The sequence below is a fragment of the Lagenorhynchus albirostris genome, chromosome 6 (genome assembly GCF_949774975.1).
Source record: "Lagenorhynchus albirostris chromosome 6, mLagAlb1.1, whole genome shotgun sequence".
NCBI lineage: Eukaryota > Metazoa > Chordata > Mammalia > Artiodactyla > Delphinidae > Lagenorhynchus > Lagenorhynchus albirostris.
In genome coordinates, this window is record NC_083100.1 from 14,245,653 (window position 1) to 14,267,359 (window position 21,707).

The 21,707-nt window shown below is 47.4% G+C and overlaps 1 protein-coding gene and 1 long non-coding RNA gene across 3 annotated transcripts in view; one reads left to right on the plus strand and one right to left on the minus strand.

Annotated features, from left to right (window-relative positions):
• Window positions 1–2,128: 2,128 nt before the first annotated feature.
• LOC132522046 (uncharacterized) lies at window positions 2,129–5,295 on the minus strand. Its single transcript, XR_009541032.1, has 3 exons — window positions 5,149–5,295; window positions 3,906–4,051; window positions 2,129–2,722 (listed from the first exon to the last, which is right to left on the minus strand). It is a non-coding gene; the product is annotated as an uncharacterized LOC132522046 (long non-coding RNA).
• SERPINE2 (serpin family E member 2) overlaps window positions 4,910–21,707 on the plus strand; it is a 73,416-nt gene continuing 56,618 nt past the window's right edge. Inside the window, exon 1 of one of the 2 annotated variants that reach the window (XM_060151967.1) lies at window positions 4,910–4,986. The gene's annotated coding sequence lies outside the window, so the exon portion shown is untranslated. Of the gene's footprint in view, window positions 4,987–5,448; window positions 5,634–21,707 lie in introns of those variants that run through there. The other variant, XM_060151970.1, reaches the window with a different exon arrangement.

The window sequence follows — 21,707 nt, forward strand, 5'->3', positions numbered from 1 at the left end:
TTATGGAGTTCAGGAGGAAGAACTGCTTCAGGAGGGAGATAATAAATTGCTTTAGACTTGTTAGGTAGGAGGTGATGGTGGAATATTTATTTATTTATTTAGTCGTTCATTTATTTATTCGGGCTGCGCTGGGTCTTAGTTTTATCGCGCGGGATCTTCGTTGCGCACACAGGTTCTTTTAGTTGCTGCATGCTGACGTCTTAGTTGCGGCATGCAGACTCTTAGTTGCGGCATGCATGCGGGATCTAGTTCCCTGACCAGGGATTGAACCTGGGCCCCCTGCATTGGGAGCATGGAGTCTTACCCGCTGGACCACAAGGGAGGTCCCTGACAGTGGGATACTACGTAGAAGTTATCTGCCAAGCATTTGGAGATATATGAGTAGGAACTTGAACAGAGGTCAAGGCCATCTGTAAATACAGGCTTGGAACTCATCCAGAACTAAGCAACGTTACAGGCATCTAGGATGTATCTGTTAAAGATTCTTGATTACAAGCAACAGAAACCAAATCTGGCGAGAAAAGAGTCCAGTGTGGACTTCTATTCGGAAGAGGCAGGGACCATGGTGGTTCTGGGGATCCAGATGGGAAGGATTCATAAACAACCTTATCAAGCTAGGATGAGTCAGCTCCAACTACTCTCCCCATTCCCTTCAAGTATTCAAAGTCCTGGGAGGGGATCCAGTGAGCTTGGTCATATGCCCATCCCTTGGCTAGAAGAAGTAAAGACACCTTGTCATCCATTCCCAACAGGGTGACATAAAGCAGAAGAAGTGATTCTCCAAAGGAAAACAGATCTGGCAATCAAAAGACAGGGAAGAGATGCTGGGTGGCCACAAACCAATCAATGGTCACTCCACTGGGAGAGAGTGTGTGAAGGAGAGGAGAGAGCTGAGGGCAGACAATAATATAGCACCCACATACGGGAGGAGAAGGATTTGATGAGGGAAAGACAAAGGCTGGCTAAGGAATTGGAGAAGAGAGAAAACAGGCAAAGGAATTTCAAAAATGGGCAAAACACCAGAGTTATATGCTGCCAAGAGATCAAGGGTGATAAAGAATGATGAAAAACCACTGGGGTTGGCATTGGAAGTTATTAGTAACCTTTGAGAGAGACGGGGGCGGGGTGGAGGAAGAGAGAGAGGGAGGAGACAGTGATGCAGGTAAGAAGCGAGGGCAGAGAGAGTATAAAAGAAAGGGAGGCGGGCTTCCCTGGTGGCGCAGTGGTTGAGAGTCCGCCTGCCGATGCGGGGGACCCGGGTTCGTGCCCTGGTCCGGGAAGATCTCACATGCCGCGGAGCGGCTGGGCCCGTGAGCCATGGCCGCTGAGCCTGCACGTCCGGAGCCTGTGCTCCGCAACGGGAGAGGCCACAACAGTGAGAGGCCCGCGTACCGCCAAAAAAAAAAAAAATGGGAGGCGGCATCCTTGTTTGGTGGTAAAAGGAAGAAGAGAAGAAGAGCTAGGTCATTGTTTGAAGGGGTCAGCATCACAGTGAGCCTCAGCACCTAGGGCTTCCCATCTTCTTTGGTCAAATATAAGTAGAAAATAATCCTCAGCCCAGCAATTACTGACGTCTTTTCTCTGAAGCCCTTGGTGAAAAGTAGCGACGAGAGTGGGAAAGTGTGAACTGATGCTCTGGTTGAGTCTGTTTCAGAAGTTACAGAAAGAGGAAACTGGAATTATTTGAAAGCCAACTTGAAAGGGAAATAAAAAGACAAAAAATACCTATTATAAGCTTAAAAAAAGAGTTCATACCAATGCAACAGTCCCAGAAACTAATTGTCTAAGTGAACTGTTATAACCAGTCTCCTTTCCCCTGGTTGAAACAACCTTACGAAACAGCATTTGCATCTATAAAGTTGTGTAACAAGTCGTCTTGTGGTGAAATGCATTTTAAATAGGGGTTAGATAGGAGAGGAGCAACTATTATTATCTTATTATAGAAACATCAGTAGCTCTTCCAGACAAAACACCATCACCCATTGGGAGCTAAGGATAGCTTTTACTTAAATACAAGGTCATACTGTTTGGGTGTATGAGGGAGCAGTGGGGGTGGGGTGGGGGGATTTTCATCTTCTTCCAAAGCACTCAAAGCTGGACCTCTTCCAAGAGAGGAAATGAGACTAAATAGATCATTTGTTTTATTCTGTTTGGGCATTTCTTGCGTTTCTCCCAACTGCGGCTTATGGACACAAAGCCAAACTCAGAGACTGGCTGGAGCTGGCTAAACTCCAGGTCACTTAAAAAAAAAAAAAATTAAGGAATAAACCATTTGAAGCTCTATCAGAGGATTAAGGCAAGCCACACAATTGAGGGACAAAATGAAATTCTGCTGTGAATGTGAAGTTGTACAAAAAGAAGCAGGTAGGAGCATTAACCGATTTGGATTTCTCAAACAAGACAGGAGGGAAACGCCAATTGAAAGCACACACCTATGACAAATCCATTTCAACAAGGGTCATACACCCTCTGGTGTCTGAACTGCCGCTTAGGGGCACCAAGTGAGGTAGGAACACAGCTTCTTTGGGGCAGCCCCTAAGATGGGGGTCAAAGTGCCTGGTCACTTGAATGTTGTGGAAAGCTTGGGAGATTGCTTCTGTACCCTCTTGCTGGCATCGGGAAGGCCGGTCAGCAGTCGCCGTGCACATTCTGTAACAAGCATAGTTGGTATTCCCAGCATAGCCCACTGGCAGAATGGGTCTTTGTCTTGAATCACTTCCCTCTGGGAGACACTCAGTGGCAGTCCCATCCAATGTCCAAGGAGAGAGAAAGGCCCATTAGTGGTTAGGCATAGTTTAGCATATTAGTTAACACTGCATCCTGTCTGATTTCAGAACTAAGAAGTCATGTACAGTATTGCTCAAAATGTTCCTTCAACAGTACTGGGTAGGGCAGGGAAGTGAACAGTCAGAGGTAAGTCCCAAAGATTTCTGACTGTCTTTTACAGATGAAGAATCTGGACCCTCATTATGCTCTAACTGGGAAAATAAAACATTCTTCCCCTCTAAAAAAAAGTTGGTTCCAATAAAACAAGAGACCAAAACCCTTTAACATAATCTTTGTTCATTTCTGGGCTTCCCTGGTGGCGCAGTGGTTAAGAATCCACCTGCCCATGCAGGGAACATGGGTTCGAGCCCTGGTCCGGGAAGATCCCACATGTCGCAGAGCAACTGAGCCCACGTGCTACAACTACTGAAGCCCATGTGCCCTAGAGCCCGTGCTCCACAACAAGAGAAGCCACTGCAACGAGAAGGCCGTGCAAGGCAACGAAGAGTAGCCCCCGCTCTCCATAGCTAGAGAAAGCCTGAGCGCAGCAACAAAGACCCAATGCAGCCAAAAATAAATAAATAAAATAAATAAATTTATAAAAATAATATTTGTTCATTTCTTTCAAAATTTTAGAGTAACTTTACTAAAAATTTGAAATGGCAAATAATTACCCAAGGTGTTTGAGACATGAATCAATGTATACATGTTGATATACTGATTGTGATATTACACAGTAGTCTTGCAAAATGCTACCCTTGGGGCAAACGGGACAAAGCATACAAGGGACCTCTCTGTGTTATTTCCTACACCTGCATGTGAACCTACAATTATCTCAATAAAAATGTTCAATTTTAAAAAGTGATAAAGATAGAAGTGGATGCAGGGAATCGGGCAGGCTTTCATAACCTGGCTTCACCCACTTCTTGGTTCTATAATAGTTTGTTTCTCCACTAGTCCCCTGAATGACTCCCTTCCAGCTGAGAGACGCTGATCCTAGCTTCTCAAACACACCAAGCTCAATCCCACCTCTGGGCTTTCACCTATAGCTTCTCCCATCCCCACCTCATTCTTCCCAGCTCCAGCTTGCCTTCCCAGATGAGACCAAATGATAACACTGTCCCTGGAGCAGTCCTTACCATGTTAACAGTCACTTGGCACTTGTCCACAAATATTTCTTGAGCAAAGACTATAGGTGGAGTGTTGGCTCCAGGCACCAGGAACCAGGTGAGTTAGAAACCACATTCAACTGGTTTCTCTTCCTTCCTTTCTGGGAGCATACATTCTAATGAGGAAGTGTGGAAAAAACTAGTCAAGAAACAAGTTAAAAAAAAAAAATCAAATCATGCTGAGGACCATGAAGAACGTCATGGGTTGGAGAAAGGCGGGTGACTTTAGCTCAAGTGACCAGGAAAGGGTTTCTAGAGAAGGTGACATTTGAGTTGTTGACCTGAAGTAAAAGGAAGCAGTCATCAGGAAGATGGTGGGGAGAAACAAAGCATTTCAGGCAGAGGCAACAACAGGAAAAAGGATTTTTATCCTGCCTGTAACTGAATATGAATACTGGGCACGAGTGTAAAGCAATGAAGTGGGTTTTCTTTTTGTGGACTGTGCTTCCTTTTAATTTTAGGGCCAAAACTCCCATAGCATGTTTCCCTATATGAGAGGCTGTGAATACCCTTCCAAGATTCCAAGTTGCTCTAATGAGTAGATGCAAGCTTAATTCAAGGCTGTGTCTTAGGAGATTTACCATATTTCTTTCTCACAGTCGGGGCCGTGGGCCTGCTGGTGAGGGTTCTGCACTGTCTAAGGGCAACATAAATTATGCCATTAAAGTTGGGTACCTACAAAACTAAGCTGATGCAAAGGCGGGCCGCGTGCGGGAGATCTGGGTCATACAGCTGGGAGCAGGACGGTAATTTGCCGCCGGCCTCTGGGGTCTGTGCTTCTCTGCGGCGCACGAGGTCCCATCGGCTGTAGTAACCGGCTGGGAAGGGCCGGATTCCCAGGTCTCTGCGGGGTACCTCACGCTGTCACCGCAACCAGGAATCCAGTTTTCTGGATCCCCTGGTCTGCCTTTTGCCTAAGGCGACCAGCTGCGGCTCCTCTGTTCGCGAGGCCGGGAGAAGTCGGCTCTGGGGCACCCGGCGAAGAGGTTCGAGGGGTGATCTGTCCCTCCCCGGTCGCGACCTGGCACCGTTATCCCCATCACCCGGACCGGTAGGCACTGTCCCGGGGCGTCCCCCTGTTTCTCCCGGGGACGGGGGCAGCCCAGACGACCAGCCCTGCGTCCCAGGGACGCGCCGCGAGCCCTTGGGTCCCTCCCCCTCCCAAACCTCCCCCCCCGCCCCCCCCCCCCCGCCTCCGAGCCCGGCGACCCACGTGCAGCTCAGGCCGGGCTGGTGCCGCAACTCGGGGTCGGCGCGTCTCCCGGCTCTTCTGGGCGCAGCCCCGGGACGGGGACCCGCGGGGGGCGGCCTCGGCGGGACGGCGGCGGGAGCGGGGGCGCCCCGGAGTGCGGGCGCGGGGACGCGGCGGCCGCGGGCACACAAAGGAGGCGGCGGGAAGGCGGGGCGGGGCGGGGCGGGGGCGGGGGCGGCAGGAAGGGGCGGGGGCCGCGCGCGCCGCGATAAAGCCCCCGCCGCCGGGGCCGGCCCGCTGGCTCAGTGGGGCTGCCGGGCTGCTCGGGTTGCGAGGCGTGTGCAGGCGTCGCCGCCTCTTTCCTCCGCTGCCCCTCCTCGCCGCCGCCGCCGCCGCCGCCGCCGCCGCTCTTCCTCCTCCGACTCCCCCGCCCCACCGACACCCGGCTCCGGCTCGGGCCGCGCCGCGCTCCGCGGCCGCCACCTGGGGATCCCGAGCGAGGGGCGGTGAGTACGGGCTGCGCTCCCCGCGGCCGATCCCGGGCGCCCGGGGCGGGAGGGGCGCAGCAGGCGCTGCCCGCCGCGCCGGGGACGGTCCCGGGGCTCGGCGCGCCGCCGGCTCCGCGCGGCGATCTTGCGCCGGGCCGGGAGGCTGCGGGGCCAGCGGGGCTGGGGGCGCCGGTGTCGAGGAGGAGGAACTTTCTCAGCCTCCCCCGGCCAGGCTGCCTCGGTCAAAGCTGCGTGCGCGCCCCGCACCCGTGCCCGGCCCGCGGGGAGCCCGAATAGGACCCGGGCGGGGCACGGAGGGGCCGCGCCGGCGGGCCAGGTGTCCGCGCGGCCGGGAGTCCTGGGGCCAGCGTGTCTGCTGCTGCCGCCGGTCCAGCCTAGCGGGCGCCCGTGACCCTGAACCTGGGATACCCAGGTACTCGCGGGCGTCCCCTACCCCGTACTTTGCGTGTGCGCCGCCTGTTCGCGAAAGACAAACGGACTCCTACTTGTTACCGCTGCCTGAGCGGGCTGGGGGTAACCGGTGATTTGGGGGAGAGCCTTTAAATTGGCTTCTGGCAACCGATGTAAGCCCATGGAGCTGATCTTTGCCATTTTCATCGTCTGTAGAAATGGGAATTGCAATGCTGATCAGTGCCTACAGGTAAGGTGAAAGTACTCAGAAATTCTGGGCGGAATTAGGTGTTTAATTTGCCTACAAACTGAGTGCGGAGGGAAGACTTCTATTACATAAGACAGCACTCCACCTTCAGGTATTATGGAAGATGCTATTGAAGGTTTTAGTGTTTTAATGAGCGAAAAATAGTCTTCGTGTGTGTCTCTCTTGAGAAATCTCGAATGCTGCTGTGTCTTGCTTTGACTACTTCACAGGGAACGTTTTTATATTTATATTATTTATATTTAGCATCAACATAAAAAGCTGTTTGAAGGTTTGACTTCCTCTTTCAAGCCAGGAAGCAGTTTGCTCCTCTGAACTGTTCAGGAACAATTTACGTGATAATTTTATGCTTCGGAGATTTTATATCGGAAAGTTGAACACAGATAACTGGGGAAAAAATGTAAGCATTGCTAATTTGTATATCTAAAGCACACTTCAAGAATTGAAGATACTTTCAATGCTGACTGCATATCTAAATCAGTAATTATGTACTGTTTGCAGTATTTCAGCAAAAAATTTTCTTCAGCTGTGCAAATGAAGGTGTTAGCCTAAATCATCGAAGGCTTCTCTCAACCCCAAGTTTTGATGCTTTCTTAAAATCATGTTCAAAAATATTGTACAGTGCAGGGCAATTACTGAAGGTCATCAAGATGTCGCCTATCTCTTATTCTTTAAAAAAAAAGAATCTATGCAGAAAATTTCTGCCTCCCATGAATTCACATAGTAGTGTAATTTGAAAAGGACAGAAATGATTCAATCTCCAAAGGACAGTAATTTTCAGTTCCACATGAGTGATTAAATACTAGTCAGAGGTTGTTTGAGGTGGCAGAGTGGGAAATGAGTGGTGACCTAGCCAGGTCCCAGCTACACTTCTCTGTGGCCGTTCTCTGCCAGCTAGTCACTCTCCCACAGCATGGGAGACTTTGGCCCGTGGGCTTTCTCTCCTCCCCTAGTCCCACAGTCCATGTAGGGGCTGCTTCCGATTCCTGCTTCCTTAACCATCTCGACTCCAGTGACCCCCACCCACTCCAGCTACTGGGTCCTCTACATCCAAGTCTTGCCCTCACCCAGAGACGCTCAGCTTCTGAAATCAGCACCTCAGTGTCTCTGCACCACAGGCTCCTTCCTTCCAGGTTGCAAACTGGTACTCCCATGGCAACTCTTCTTGAACACAAGAGATCTGTTCCCTTCCCTCCTTCCAGTTTGGTAGGTGCCTTTCATGGCCCACTCTAATGAGAAAGTAGGGGTCACCAGTTTGAAGTCTCCCCACGTCCTACCCCATTTCCTTCCTACAGATTTTTCCAGATTTACCCACATCCAAGAAATCTTCTTAAGCATCTGTTGTGTCCAGGCACTTTGCTAGGCCCTGGTGTATGGTAAATATAGCCGGTCGCTGTTCTCTTGAAACAGTCTTTCCTGTGGCAGCAAACAGACACAAAGAAACCTAACTATGCTCTAATAAAATAAGAATAAGGCAGAATAATAGAAGAGAAATCAAGTTGGGGCAGGGGCTTAGAGAAGGTTAGAGAGAAGACTTTCCTGTGGCAGTGCCTCATGTCTCCCAGTGAACTCTTTTCTTTTTTAACAGTGTTTTTAAAATGCCATAACCTCCCTTGTCAATGCATCCCCAGCTCACCTACAGCCACCACCTGTCTCCCAGGCTTCTTAAATGAGTTAACACTTCCCCAGGCTTCCCTTTTTTCCTAACTCTCTGCAAGCTGGCCAGAGACTCCCCAAAGTAGGAGAAGACCCCACAACTCCTGCATGAGTGGTCCTGCGCACGCGTCCTAGACCTCTCTGCAGCATCGGATACGGATCTTTCCTCTTTTTCTGATGGATGCTTTTCTCCTTCCCTAGTTGCCACCTCCTCCTGGTTTGCCTTCTGCCACCCTGGCACCTGCACTCCCTCCTGGGGTGACCCAGGGCTCTGTTCTTACCCCTCTTCAGCTTCATGCAGAATGTTTGGGATACCACATTCCCACAGCTTCCACTTTCACCAGTACGAAGTGAGTCCCAGATTGGTACCTGCAGCTAGTTACCTAAAGTCTATGCCCTTTAGGCAGAAAAACCCACAGTAAGTCGAAAACTGATTTTAGTTCTCATCACCCACTCCGTACCTGTTTCAGCCTTGACCAAAATTTATCCTTTTTTTTTTTTTTTTTTTTTTTTTTTTTTTTTTTTGCTGGTGACTCGGCTGTTTACCAAGGTGCTAAAGCAGGAACCTCCCTCCCAGGGACGCTGGGCTTCTCCAGCAACCGCCTGCCGCCCGCATCCAGTCACCGAGTCCTTCTCGTGCTGTGAAATCCCATAAACCTCTGCTCTAGTCACCATGGCCCTGCCCTGCTTTAGAGCCCAGAAGTGGCAAAATGGTGGCCAGTGTGCCAATTCAGCTGGCAGATGTGTTGCTGGCTTGAACACAAGTATACAAAAATCGTGTGAATATTTGGAAATGTTACGATATCACTTGGATTTATAGCTCCTCTTAAAAACCAGGAGGCCTGGAACAGGAGGCCTACGTTCCCACGTGGCAGCGCTTGGCTGGCACGGAGCTCCCAGTGCCTGGCCATGCTGGAGGCTGCTTGCTTTCCGCTTCCTCTTGCACCCGTGGTCCCCATTTACAGCAGCTTCCTAGCTCCCGTGGGCTTCCAACCATAGGCTGGGGGACCGTCAACAGCCCGGGAATGCTGAGTGGCTGACTGCACCGTTTCCTGCCTGGTTTGTTGCACTAGCTTTGCACCCCTTTCAAACCATCATCCACATTGCTTCTGGGGCTACTTACCTCAGGGCCCTCAAATCCGAATCTGCTTGTGTCCCTCCTGATAAAAACTCAGTGCCTCCCTCTTGCCTTGGGGACAGACCCCGACTCTGAAGGAGTAGCTGTGTTGCGTCACAAGCTAGGTATCTCAGATAGAAAGGTGAGCTTTCTATTGACTTTTTAAGGTGATGTACCTGCATTTCTCAAAATGCTTTTGAACCTCTATAAGGAGGGTCGCTAATATGTAATTCCAGTGTTATCTCACCCTTACTGAGATGCAGTCTCTGCTGTTTATAAACCGTTTCCACAGGCCTCACCACCTTCCCACTGCCTCATAACCACTCTGGAAGGAGACGGGGCAGGGTTGATTCCACATCCCAAGGCACGGGCTGCCCCAGAAGACCTCAGCCCTTGGAACATGGCGGAGCCCATTTCACATGGTGCCCAGAGTCATACAGTATGTCCCCAAGGTCACTCAGCTGCCTTTGGGCAGTCCTGTCCCAGAAGTCCTCAGCGCTCAGCCAGGGAACTTTCCACAGTGCCCTGCTCTCCTCCCTAGCAACTCCCCAGACTGCCGGCCATTTGTAATGACAGAGTCCAAGCTTTCTTCAACCCTTTCCCACCTCCCTGCCTTGTACCCTCCCGCAAACTTCGTTCTCTTGCAAAACTGAACTCCCTGCAGACTCCTCACACCATGGCGGTGCCCTTACTCCCCGCCTTGGCTCCTACGGGACCTCTGCCTGGAATTCTCTTTCTCCATCTTCTGCATTCATTGTCTGGCCAACTTCCCCTTTTTCAAGACTCATGTCTAGCATCACCTGTTCCAAAAAGTCTTTCCTAAAGACCAGTATCTCCCAGTCCCCTGTGGCACACGTGTGGTGTGTGCACACACATGTACATCCTACCAAGTGGATGCCTCTCTGACGGCGGTTACTGTGTCATAGCAACATACTCTGCCCACCAGATTCTTAGTGCCGTGAAGTCGTGCCCGTGTTCTGGTTTCATTCGTACCAGCAGTGGTGTGTGACCCAAAGGCATTTAATGGCTGTTGAACTAAACCATATTCATATTTTTCATAAGTTTGCTGCACACTTTATGAAAGAGAGCTTGTCTTTGGGGCTTAAAGAGGAGCTCTCCTCCCAGACCTCTACCCCTGGTGCCGGATACTTCTGCATTTAATATATATCTTCAGATTAAAAAAAAAAATCTTTGATCAACCATGTCTTCTAAAAGACAGAACATTACCTAGAAAAAAGCAGAAGTCTAATACAGAAGTGCTTCTGTGTCTGTGTTCCCTTCAGTTACCCTCATCCGAACCCTCTTTGGCTTCATTCTGTCTTCCTTGAAGTCCACTGGCTGTACTTTGTATTTCACAGTTTATACAAGGTAGGAGAATACCTTCTGAGTTATTTCCATTAACCTTCTCGGTGAGGGTGATACATGCCCTCTTGCTGACCCTTGTTTTTCGTTTTGTTTTGTTTTTCAGTTTTTACCAGGGCAGTTTTTTGGCTGTCTTAAGCCGGGTTTGGTGGAAAGAGCCCTGGGTTGGGAGAGGGTCTGGGCTATGCCACAAACGATTTACATAGTTGACTATCTAGAACTTAATTTCCTTGCCTATACAATGGGTGTGTTGAAATAGTGATCTCAAAGCTGCCTTATTTAAAAAAACAATTTAACTTCTTGGCTTATTTTCCTTTCTGATCCAGCTTTCTCATAAATATCAGGCCTAGGGGAAATTTTTTCTTAAATGCATTGTTTTATGTTTATCTACATGAAATTCTTCTCTTTCATTTTCCCTCTCTTTTAAACCTAAGAAATATATATTCAGTTTGGTTCTTCAGGACTTAGAAATAGCATTGAGGCCCAACATGAAGATTTATTTAGTTTGTATTCCCACTTGGAGGCATTTATAAAAATGTTAAATAGATTGGGTCCCATATACTTGGATCTTCTTTGCAAACCACTGTTTCCAACCATAAATGTGCCCGTCTTCTCTTTCCAAAACCATCTTTCCTCGTGAGTAGATTGCACGCCTGATCTAAAAATCAATATTGGGTTTTAAAAAAATACCCTTAGGTATGAAATGGAGTGAAATGCAATAAACTACATCTTTAGGTTATTTCTTTTCTATAAGTTCACAGTTTGTCTAAGAACACTGAAAGACTAGGACAATTTTATTTCTCTTTTGAGAAATCCTACCTTTCACCCAATGGGACAAGTCAATTTACACAGTAAATGATTCTCCCCTTATTCTGCTGTTAGATTTCTAGGTCTGGATGGAAGCCCAGCCCAGAGAAGTTGGCGTTCCTTCTGCGACTCTTTTTGTGCATGGGGATGGCCACGGAGCCCAAGCAATCCTCTATTTGTAATTCCATTCATGCATCTGGACAAACATTTCATCTCCACTTCACCCTTGAATTCCTTCAAAGGTTGGGGTGGACACCCTAATTCAAGATCAGATGAGGAATACCCCATGCTCCTGCTTCAGTCTGACCTCAGACTTTGCCCTTTGTCTCAGAAGATAATTGGAGAATTGGAATCCACTGTGCCTTTCTATTTTTATCAGTTAATTCTTGGGAGAAAGATAATGTGGAGGGGTCTTCATATAAAACAGAAAAACTCTCATGAAAAGGCAGAAAGGATTTCGTCTAGTGACTGCAAATCTTGGTGAATGTACTTTGTTTCGTTTTTGTGATGCCTTCCCGCACCTTGCAGCAGTGAGAAGTCCGGTAACCTGGGGAATTTCTAAGAACATACTAAAAACAGCATCAGTACTTTCTCCCCCTTCCCTTCCCCGCTCCATTTAGTGCCAACTAATACAGCTATAGAAAAATTAACTACTTGTTTTGGGCCTAAGGTTTTATGGACCAAATCTTGAAAGTGGGTGTGGGTATGCGGGAGAGTTTAACCCCAAATACGAAGCCCACTGGAAAATGTATATGGTGACTGCAAATGAAAATCGATTTTTCTTTCTTTCTTTTGAGAAAATGCTATATAGATAATGGCAGTGTTTGCATCCTCTACTAAAGAGTTGTTTTCTTTTTTTAACTGGGGAATCCACTTAGGAAGAAATTATTTTTATTGAGGATTTGGTCATTGATTGGATTATATGAGCTTTAACTACCGTCTTATCTTTTGGTTATAAGGGCAGAAACCCCAATCAAAATAACTGACTCAGAAACACGGAGAGCATGGGGGGAACTACTGGCTTATGCTGCCGTGCCCGAGCCATGGCGGAGGTGCTTTGGCCTTGGAGGTGACTGGAACTAGAGACTCAGGGCCTTGGGCCTCTTTTCTCTCCCTCCATGTCTCTTGTCTCCGGACCATGACATGACTGCAGGCACCTTCAGGCTTATCTCCCTACAGCCTTAGGATCAAAGAGGAAAGATGAGCTTCCGGTCAGTTCCAGTGGGAAAAATCGTACGGAGGCGCTCTGATTGGCTCAGGTTGGGTCGTGTGTCTTTCCCTGGACCAATGGCTGTGGTCAGGGGAATGGGATGCTATGACTGGCCAGATTCTGAGTCACAGGTTCAAGCCTGCAGTCAGGGGAGGAGGGAGGACTGAGAGGGTGTGCTGGACAGGCAAGTTAGCTCAACTGTCATTAGTATTTGTTTGCAGTTGACAGAGGCACTGTGCTATCTCCTCCAGCCTCATGTTTACTTGTTGGACAGATACTAATATTCCCACTCGGACAGTTGTGAAGAAGAATGTGGAGCTGCCCAGGTGTCCGTGGTTATTCATACAACCTGTATGTGTCAATGCCAGAGCCTGCACCCAGGTCTGTAAATGTGTGCGCTGTGAGCTGGTACCATGAGCTGTCAGAGATTTACGACTCGTCAATATTTATAACCTCTCGAAAGGAAATTCCTGTCAAACAACGGGCCTCCTTTCAAGAGACCAGCTTCTCACTTTGCTGTATGATCTGCTTCAGTAAGACAACCAAAACAGAGATGGAAACAGACTAATATTTTTGTGTTATGATTGAAGTAATGTTTTTATGCCTTTTGGCCCCTGGGCCCAGTTGTTCCTTAGATACCTGTTTTTTTCCTGAGACTCAGATGCTAAAATTAGTACTGACCTTTGGATTGAAAAGGTAGAGTACATATACCCAGAGTCCAGGGGAATAACTTAGGCTGAGCTGGATAAAACTCAACTGAAGAACAAGTGTGACATGATTTTTAAAAGATGTCTAATTGAACTCCACAAATGTGTGGAGACTTAGCATAAAACATGGAGGTTTAACTTTTCTTTTTATTGTTTTTTTAATTTTTTAATTTGTTATTTTTTGCGGTATGCGGGCCTCTCACTGTTGTGGCCTCTCCCGTTGCGGAGCACAGGCTCCGGACGCGCAGGCTCAGCGGCCATGGCTCATGGGCCCAGCCGCTCCGCAGCATGTGGGATCCTCCCAGACCGGGGCACGAACTCATGTCCCCTGCATCGGCAGGCGGACTCTCAACCACTGCACCACCAGGGAAGCCCCTATAGTTTTTTTTACATTTAACTTTATTTCAAAGTTTGTCACATCAAATGGTACGTGCTCTCTTCCTCCCCCTCTTCCTTAGTCTAGTGTAGTAATTAAGAGTATGGAAGATGTAGAGACCGACGGGCTTTGGCCTGAACCTAGATTATATCGGTTACTAGTTGGAGGCCAGAAGGCCATAGCCAATTGCCTAGACTTCTCCAAGCCTCAGTTTCATCATCTGTGAGTTGGGCACGAAGGTAACCACATCTTAAGTGTTGTGAGGGTGCCGTGGAGAGTATGCTTTAGGTGCTGAGCACAGGGTCTAGAATGGAGCTGACTTCCAGGGCACGAGGTGGCAGTGGGGTTCCAGGCAAACATTTAACTCCTCTGGGACTGGTGTTTTCATTGCGCCTTTGACCTGAAGAATGAGTGGCTTGCTCTCTGTGTTTGCATACCTAGTTGCAGACCCTTTTCTGTAAAACTCTCAGTGGGTAGCACTCCCAGGGATCAGCTGGTCATCTGTCCTTTCCACAGGCTTCCAGCTCCTCCAGTACTGGCCATGGAGCAAAGGATGGCTGATGCCAGAAGTAAACTCCCTTTTACCCCACCTTATGAGGAAATGTAAGCAGCAGTGTTACCAGAAGTTCCTTCTAGAGGCACATTGCAGGCTAGCCCTGTCAGGCTGGGCGCTGTGTTTGTTTGTTTTGTTTTTTTGTTAGTTATGAAGAATGAATAAATTGTCTGTGCAGTAGGAAAAATAATCTATTTAGGTTTCTGCAGATGTAGTGTCCAGAGTCTTCTCTTTTTGTTCTCATTTTTCCGATTGAGAAAAAGTCATTCTACTGTATCCAGTGATGTCCATATACCTAGAAATAACCATTTTAACCACACACTGAATGTATTTAAAAGACATTTAATTATTCCTTCAATATACAAAAGAGTTCTATGAATGTTGGATTAACCACTGCCAACATCGTTAGATAGGAAATGTATTTTCTGCTGCCATTCGTAGGATTTTTTTAGGCTTTTACTGGCAGATATCCATATAGGACTTTATACAGCACTCAGTGTATGCCCACACGTGAATTATTGCTCAGACAATGGGATGGGAGATGCCAGGGAGAGTCTATGTGATGGCTTAATTATAAAGAGAGTTTTCTTTCTAAAGGTGTGGATTTTCTTTTTGAAATTAATTTACTTGATAGACTCATATCATCTCTTGCCAAACCTGCGTTCATTTCTAGCAACTTGGAGGACTGGCCAGAGATGCCGAAGTATCCGTAGTGCACCTGTTCTTGCGCAGCAAGGTGGTAAATCGTGACTGTCAAAGTGCTAATCATACTAATGTGGATTAATTCAGCAATTACTGAAAACAGAGTTGTTCCATGCATGTGTATCACTTACTGGTGTCAAATTTCTTTGAGAACAATATATTTTTTATGTATACAATGGCAAAAACGTGCTTTTCTCTTACTCTCTACCGTGTGTTCTAGTTATGTGTGTGTCTTATCCACCCCACTAGGAAACCGCCAGGACTTTGTGGTCTCTCTTACTCCTCTGGGCTCCCTTCACAGTACCTGACACAGAGGAGCCCAAAAGGCGCTTGAAAGGGGAGAATGAAGCGCAAGATCATTGGATCATCAGGGTGTCAAGGGCTGTGAGGCACATTTTATACCTGATCTTGTTGAATCTAAATAGCCCTTGTAGGGTAGAAATTAGTACTAGTTTACAGGTGAGAAAACTGAGATTCAGGTGTGTGGAGTACCCTGCTGAGATTCCCACCCATGGGGATGTTCTCTCCAGGGCTGGGTGTCTTGCAGAGGAGAGTTTTGATTCTGAAACATTTTTTTCAGGGAATGACTGAGGCCAAACAGTGGTGATGGAGCAGCAGTGCAGGGAACCACAGACCATTGCTGGATGGAGAATGACTTGGGGAGTCAGATGGACCTGGGTTTAAATGACTATTCTATCCTTAGTAGTTTTGTGTCTGCAAAATACTACCCGCCCCCAGTGTGCTCCATTTCCAAAGCTAGAGAATGGAGGTGTTGAGGATGCAGCTTCCTTGCAGAGAGAGATAGTATTGTTCCTGTCTTACACACAGGGAAATAGGAGGTATCATGAATTAGGTCACTTGACAAGCCTGAGGTCATTCTGTAGATGAGGAACTCGGAGGCTCCATGAGGGTCAGGAACATGGGCAAGTGATGGACTGTGTCCAGGTCTCAATTTCCTCCCATGTGAATTGAGGGCTTTGATGCCTGGCTTGCCAGGAGCCCGAGAGCGTCAGCCATGCCGATGCGAAAGCCCTTTACACATAGGAGTTTCTTAAATGTCAGTCACTGGGTCAGGGCTGTGACTTAGGTCACTTGGCAAGGTCAGGGCTGTGGCCGAGTGAGGATTCACCTCTCTGTTCCTATCACTTGTCACCTCTCCAGACGCAAGTCTAGGTACAGTTTGGTAACAGACCGCCATGACCTGTCACTCACCCCTGGTTAGCCCCCAGAGTACCCCCACTGACCTGGGGACTGTTACCACTCATTCCTTAGGGCCACTGGCTGGTTCATGTCTCCCTTTCTCTTTGTTGTTCACACCCATGTTCTCAAAGAGGATTATTCCCCGAGAGAAAAAGGGTTTCCCAACGCTTACTCTTGATGAATCTGCCCCACACAGGACTTCAAAGGAGCACGATGTGGCAGATCTGTTGTATTTGGGTGGCATGCAGTGTGAGAGCTACTTTTTGAGTGCTTACTCGGTGATAGGTGCTCTGCGAGACAAGAAGTAGACACAAAATAGGTTGACCTTTGAGGATCTTCTCTATGTAGGTAGAAAAGGCATATCCATGAGACTTTAGCAATTGAAGATAGTCTAGAACAGCGGTACACTGTAGTGGGGTGGCAGCAGGGGCGTTCGGGGGAAGCACTGTCTGTAGAGGATTTAAATGTAATAGTGAAGTTACCTCAGGCTTGGTTTGCTTTTTATTATCACTGTGTGCCATGGTGATAAACTATTTCTCCCCTGGACCAGACCATCACCCTGCCCCTCACTACTGTTCTGGGTCACTTATCCACTGCTGTGTAATGAGTGCCATGGATGAGATGCTCAGGATGTCCCACTGGACTGGTCGGTGTGTGCTGAGTTGTTGGTGTGAAGGGACTCTAGGAGCGCCGTGTGTAGCCCTGGTGACCGGAGCGGCCACTGGTGCCAGCCCAAAGCCACGGCCGTGCACTGCCTCCCTAAATCCACTTGGCAGCCCTGAAAGGCTGGAGGCCTGAGGTCGTTCTATGGATGAGGGACCCGGAGCCTCCGTGAGGGTCAGGAATGCAGGCAAGTGATGGACGGTGTCCAGTTCTTGATTTCCTCCCACGTGAAATGAGGGCTGTGATGCCCACTTTCTAGGAGCCTGGGAAGCTCAGCCGTGCTGATGCTAAAGCCCTTTGCACACGGGAGTTTCTTAAATGTCAGTCGCTACTAATCACGTGTGTTCGTGTTCGCGCGCAGGGGTGTGTGTGTGTGTGTGTGTGTGTGTGTGTGTGTGTGTAGAGGTAAGTGTGCACAATGTGAAGCGTTGGCTCGTAGCTAATAAGCACAAATGTCCAGACAGCCCTCGGGGGTAATGCAGTCCTTTCTTTTTCTTTCATGTTACTCTCCATGAAAACCGTTTTGATCTAAATTGTGTAGAATTGCTATTTACTGATTTGTATCAATAATAATGAATTGGCCGGTTAGTCTCTCACATGGTCTCTATGACTAAAGATGTGGAGATAACTTCTCCCATGGGGGAGAAATCAGATCTCATAAAAAATATGACAGTTTTAGTGCACAGCTTTGGAAAGTGTGAAACATTACTTGCATGGAACTTCTACTTTCATTAAATACTCAAGACTACAGACGCGGAGTGTCCAGAGCTGCAGTAAGGCCCGCTCTCTTCCGAGTCAGGCACGCACACTGAATTGGTGCCTGAGAGATGCCTTAATGAGTCACTGAAAAGCACTAAAATGGTGGAGTTTTGTCTGTGAAAATGAGAGTGTCCTAGTTTAAAAACCGTGTACATGAATATGAAGTGAAAAATTTATCTGAAATTGTCCCTCAGAGAAAGAGAGATTTGCTCTATATTAGGGTCCTTACAAAATCTTCCATTTTACTAAGATCCTGATATGTTTTTGGTCAGCGTTCACCAAAAGCACTGGATGGACGAGACTCATGAGAACACATGGGGAAGGCGTATTAGCCTGAAATCCCCTGTATCAATTCTTACTGTGAATGCTTTTAGCGACTGCATGATGAAAAAGGGTTTTTTAAAAAAAGGCAGAGAAGATGGCAGAAGAATAAGTGGAGATCACCTTCCTCCCCACAAATACATCAGAAATACATCTACACGTGGAACTGCTCCTATAGAACACCTACTGAACGCTGGCAGAAGATCTCAGACCTCCCAAAAGGCAAGAAACTCCCTACGTACCTGGGTAGGGCAAAAGAAAAAAGAATAAACAGAGAAAAGAATACGGACGGGTCCTGCGCCAGTGGGAGGGAGCTGTGAAGGAGGAAAGGTTTCCACACACTAGGAAGCCCTTTCGCGGGCGGAGACTGCGGGTGGCGGAGAGGGAAAGCTTTGGAGCTGCGGAGGAGAGCGCAGCCACATGGGTGCGGAGGGCAAGGCGGAGAGATTCCCGCATGGAGGATCGGTGCCGACCGCCACTCACCAGCCCGAGAGGCTTGTCTGCTCACCCGCCAGGGCGGGCAGGGCTGGGAGCTGAGGCTCGGGCTTCAGTCGGAGCGCAGGGAGAGGACTGGGGTTGGCGGCGTGAACACAGCCTGAAGGGGTTAGTGCGCCACGGCTAGCTGGGAAGGAGTCTGGGAAAACTCTGGAGGTGCCGAAGAGGCAAGAAACATTTTCTTGCCTCTTTGTTTCTTGGTGCACGAGGAGAGGGAATTCAGACCGCCGCTTAAAGGAGCTCCAGAGATGGACGCGACCCACGAGCATCAGCACAGACCCCAGACACGGGCATGAGACGCTAAGGCTGCTGCTGCTGCCACCAAGAAGCCTGTGTGCGAGCACAGGTCACTATCCACACCCCTCTACTGGGGAGCCTGTGCAGCCCGCCACTGCCAGGGTCCCAGGATCCAGGGACAACTTCCCCGGGAGAACGCACGGTGCACCTCAGGCTGGTGCAGCGTTACGCCGTCCTCTGCCGCCGCAGGTCCGCCCCGCACTCCGTGCCCCTCCCTCCCCCCGGCCTCAGTGAGCCAGAGCCCCCGAAGCAGCTGCTCCTTTAACCCCGTCCTGTCTGAGCGAAGAACAGACGCCCTCAGGCAACCTACACGCAGATGCGGGGCCAAATCCAAAGCTGAGCCCCTGGGAGCTGTGAGAACAAAGAAGAGAAAGGGAAATCTCTCCCAGCAGCCTCAGAAGCAGCGGATTAAATCTCCACAATCAACTTGATGTACCTGCATCTGTGGAATACCTGAATAGACAACAAATCATCCCAAATTGAGGAGGTGGACTTTGGGAGCAACTCTATATATATTTTTCCCTTTTTCTCTTTTTGTGAGTGTGTATGTGTATGCTTCTGTGTGTGATTTTGTCTGTATAGCTTTGCTTTTACCATTTGTCCTAGGGTTCTGTCTGTCCGTTATTTTTGTTTGTTTGTTTTGTTTTGTTTTGGTATAGTTTTTAGCGCTTGTTATTGGTGGATTTGTCTTTTGGTTTGGTTGCTCTCTTCCTTTCCTTTTTTTAAATTACTTTTTAAAATTTTAACAATTTTTTTTACTTTAATAACTTTATTTTATTTTATTTTTTCTTTCTTTCTTTCTTTCTTTTCTCCCTTTTATTCTGAGCCGTGTGGATGACAGGGTCTTGGTGTTCTGACTGGACATCAGGCCTCTGCCTCTGAGGTGGAAGAGCCGAGTTCAGTACATTGGTCGACCACAGACCTCCCAGCTCCATGTAATATGAAATGGTGTAAATCTCCCAGAGATCTCCATCTCAACGCCAAGACCCAGCTCCACTCAACTACCAGCAAGCTACAGTGCTGGACACCCTATGCCAAACAACTAGGAAGACAGGAACACAACCCCACCCATTAGCAGAGAGGCTGCCTAAAATCATAATAAGGCCACAGACACCCGAAAACACACCACCAGACGTGGACCTGCCCACCAGAAAGACAAGATCCAGCCTCATCCACCAGAACACAGGCACTCTTACCCTCCACCAGGAAGCCTACACAACCCACTAAACCAACCTTAGCCACTGGGGGCAGACACCAAAAACAACGGGAACTACGAATCTGCAGGCTGCAAAAAGGAGAGCCCAAACACAGTAAGATAAGCAAAATGAGAAGACACAGAAGCACAGCAGATGAAGGAGCAAGGTAAAAACCCACCAGACCTAACAAATTAAGAAGAAATAAGCAGTCTACCTGAAAAAGATTTCAGAATAATGATAGTAAAGATGATCCAAAATCTTGGAAATAGAATGGAGAAAATACAAGAAACGTTAAACTAGGATCTAGAAGAACTAAAGAGCAAAGAAACAATGATGAACAACACAATAAATGAAATTAAAAATTCTCTAGAAGGAATCAATAGCAGAATAATGGAGGGAGAAGAACAGATAAGTGACCTGGAAGATAAAATAATGGAAATAACTACCGTAGAGCAGAATAAAGAAAAAAGAATGAAAAGAATTGAGGACAGTCTCAGAAACCTCTGGGACAATATTAAACGCACCAACCTTAGAATTATAGGGGTCCCAGAAACAGAAGAGAAAAAAAAAGGGACTGAGAAAATATTAGAAGATATTATAGTTGAAAACTTCCCTAATATGGGAAAGGAAATAGTTAATCAAGTCCAGGAAGTGCAGAGAGCCCCATACAGGATAAATCCAAGGAGAAACACGCCAAGGCACATATTAATCAAACTATCAAAAATTAAATACAAAGAAAAAATATTAAAAGCAGCAAGGGAGAAATAACATACAACAGAATCCCCATTAGGTTAACAGCTGATCTTTCAGCAGAAACTCTGCAAGCCAGAAGGGAGTGGCAAGACATATTTGAAGTGATGAAAGGGAAAAACCTACAACCAAGATTACTCTACCCAGCAAGAATCTCATTCAGATTTGATAGACAAATTAAAACCTTTACAGACAAGCAAAAGCTAAGAGAATTCAGCACCACCAAACCAGTTTTACAACAAATGCTAAAGGAACTTCTCTAGGCAGGAAACACAAGAGAAGAAAAAGACCTATGATAACAAACCCAAAGCAATTAAGAAAATGGTACTTTGAACATACACATCGATAATTACCTTAAATGTAAATGGATTAAATGCTGCAACCAAAAGACATAGACTGGCTGAATGGATACAAAAACAAAACCCGTATATATGCTATCTACAAGAGACCCACTGCAGACCTAGGGACACATACAGACTGAAAATGAGTGGATGGAAAAAGATATTCCATGCAAATGGAAATCAAAAGAACGCTGGAGGGCTTCCCTGGTGGCGCAGTGGTTGAGAGTCCACCTGCCAATGCAGGGGACATGGGTTCGTGCCCTGGTCCAGGAAGATCCCACATGCTGTGGAGCAGCTAGGCCCATGAGCCATGGCTGCTGAGTCTGCGCATCTGGAGCCTGTGCTCCACAACGGGAGAGGCCACAAGAGTGAGAGGCCCGCGTACCTCAAAAAAAAAAAAAAAAAAAGAAAGCTGGAGTAACAATACTCATATCAGACAAAATAGACTTAAAAACAAAGACTATTACAGGAACCAAAGAAGGGCACTATATAATGATAAAGGGATCAAATCCAAGAAGAAGATATAACAATTATAAATATTTATGCACCCAACATAGGAGCACCTCAATACATATGGCAAATGGTAACAGCCATAAGAGGGGAAATCGACAGTAAAACAATCATACTAGGGGACTTTAACACCCCACTTTCACCAATGGACAGATCATCCAAAATGAAAATAAATAAGGAAACACAAGCTTTAAATGATACATTATACAAGATGGACTTAATTGATATTTATAGGACATTCCATCCAAAAACAACAGAATACACTTTCTTCTCAAGTGCTCATGGAACATTCTCCAGGATAGATCATATCTTGGGTCACAAATCAAGCCTTAGTAAATTTAAGAAAATTGAAATTGTATCAAGTATCTTTTCTGACCACAACAGTATGACACTG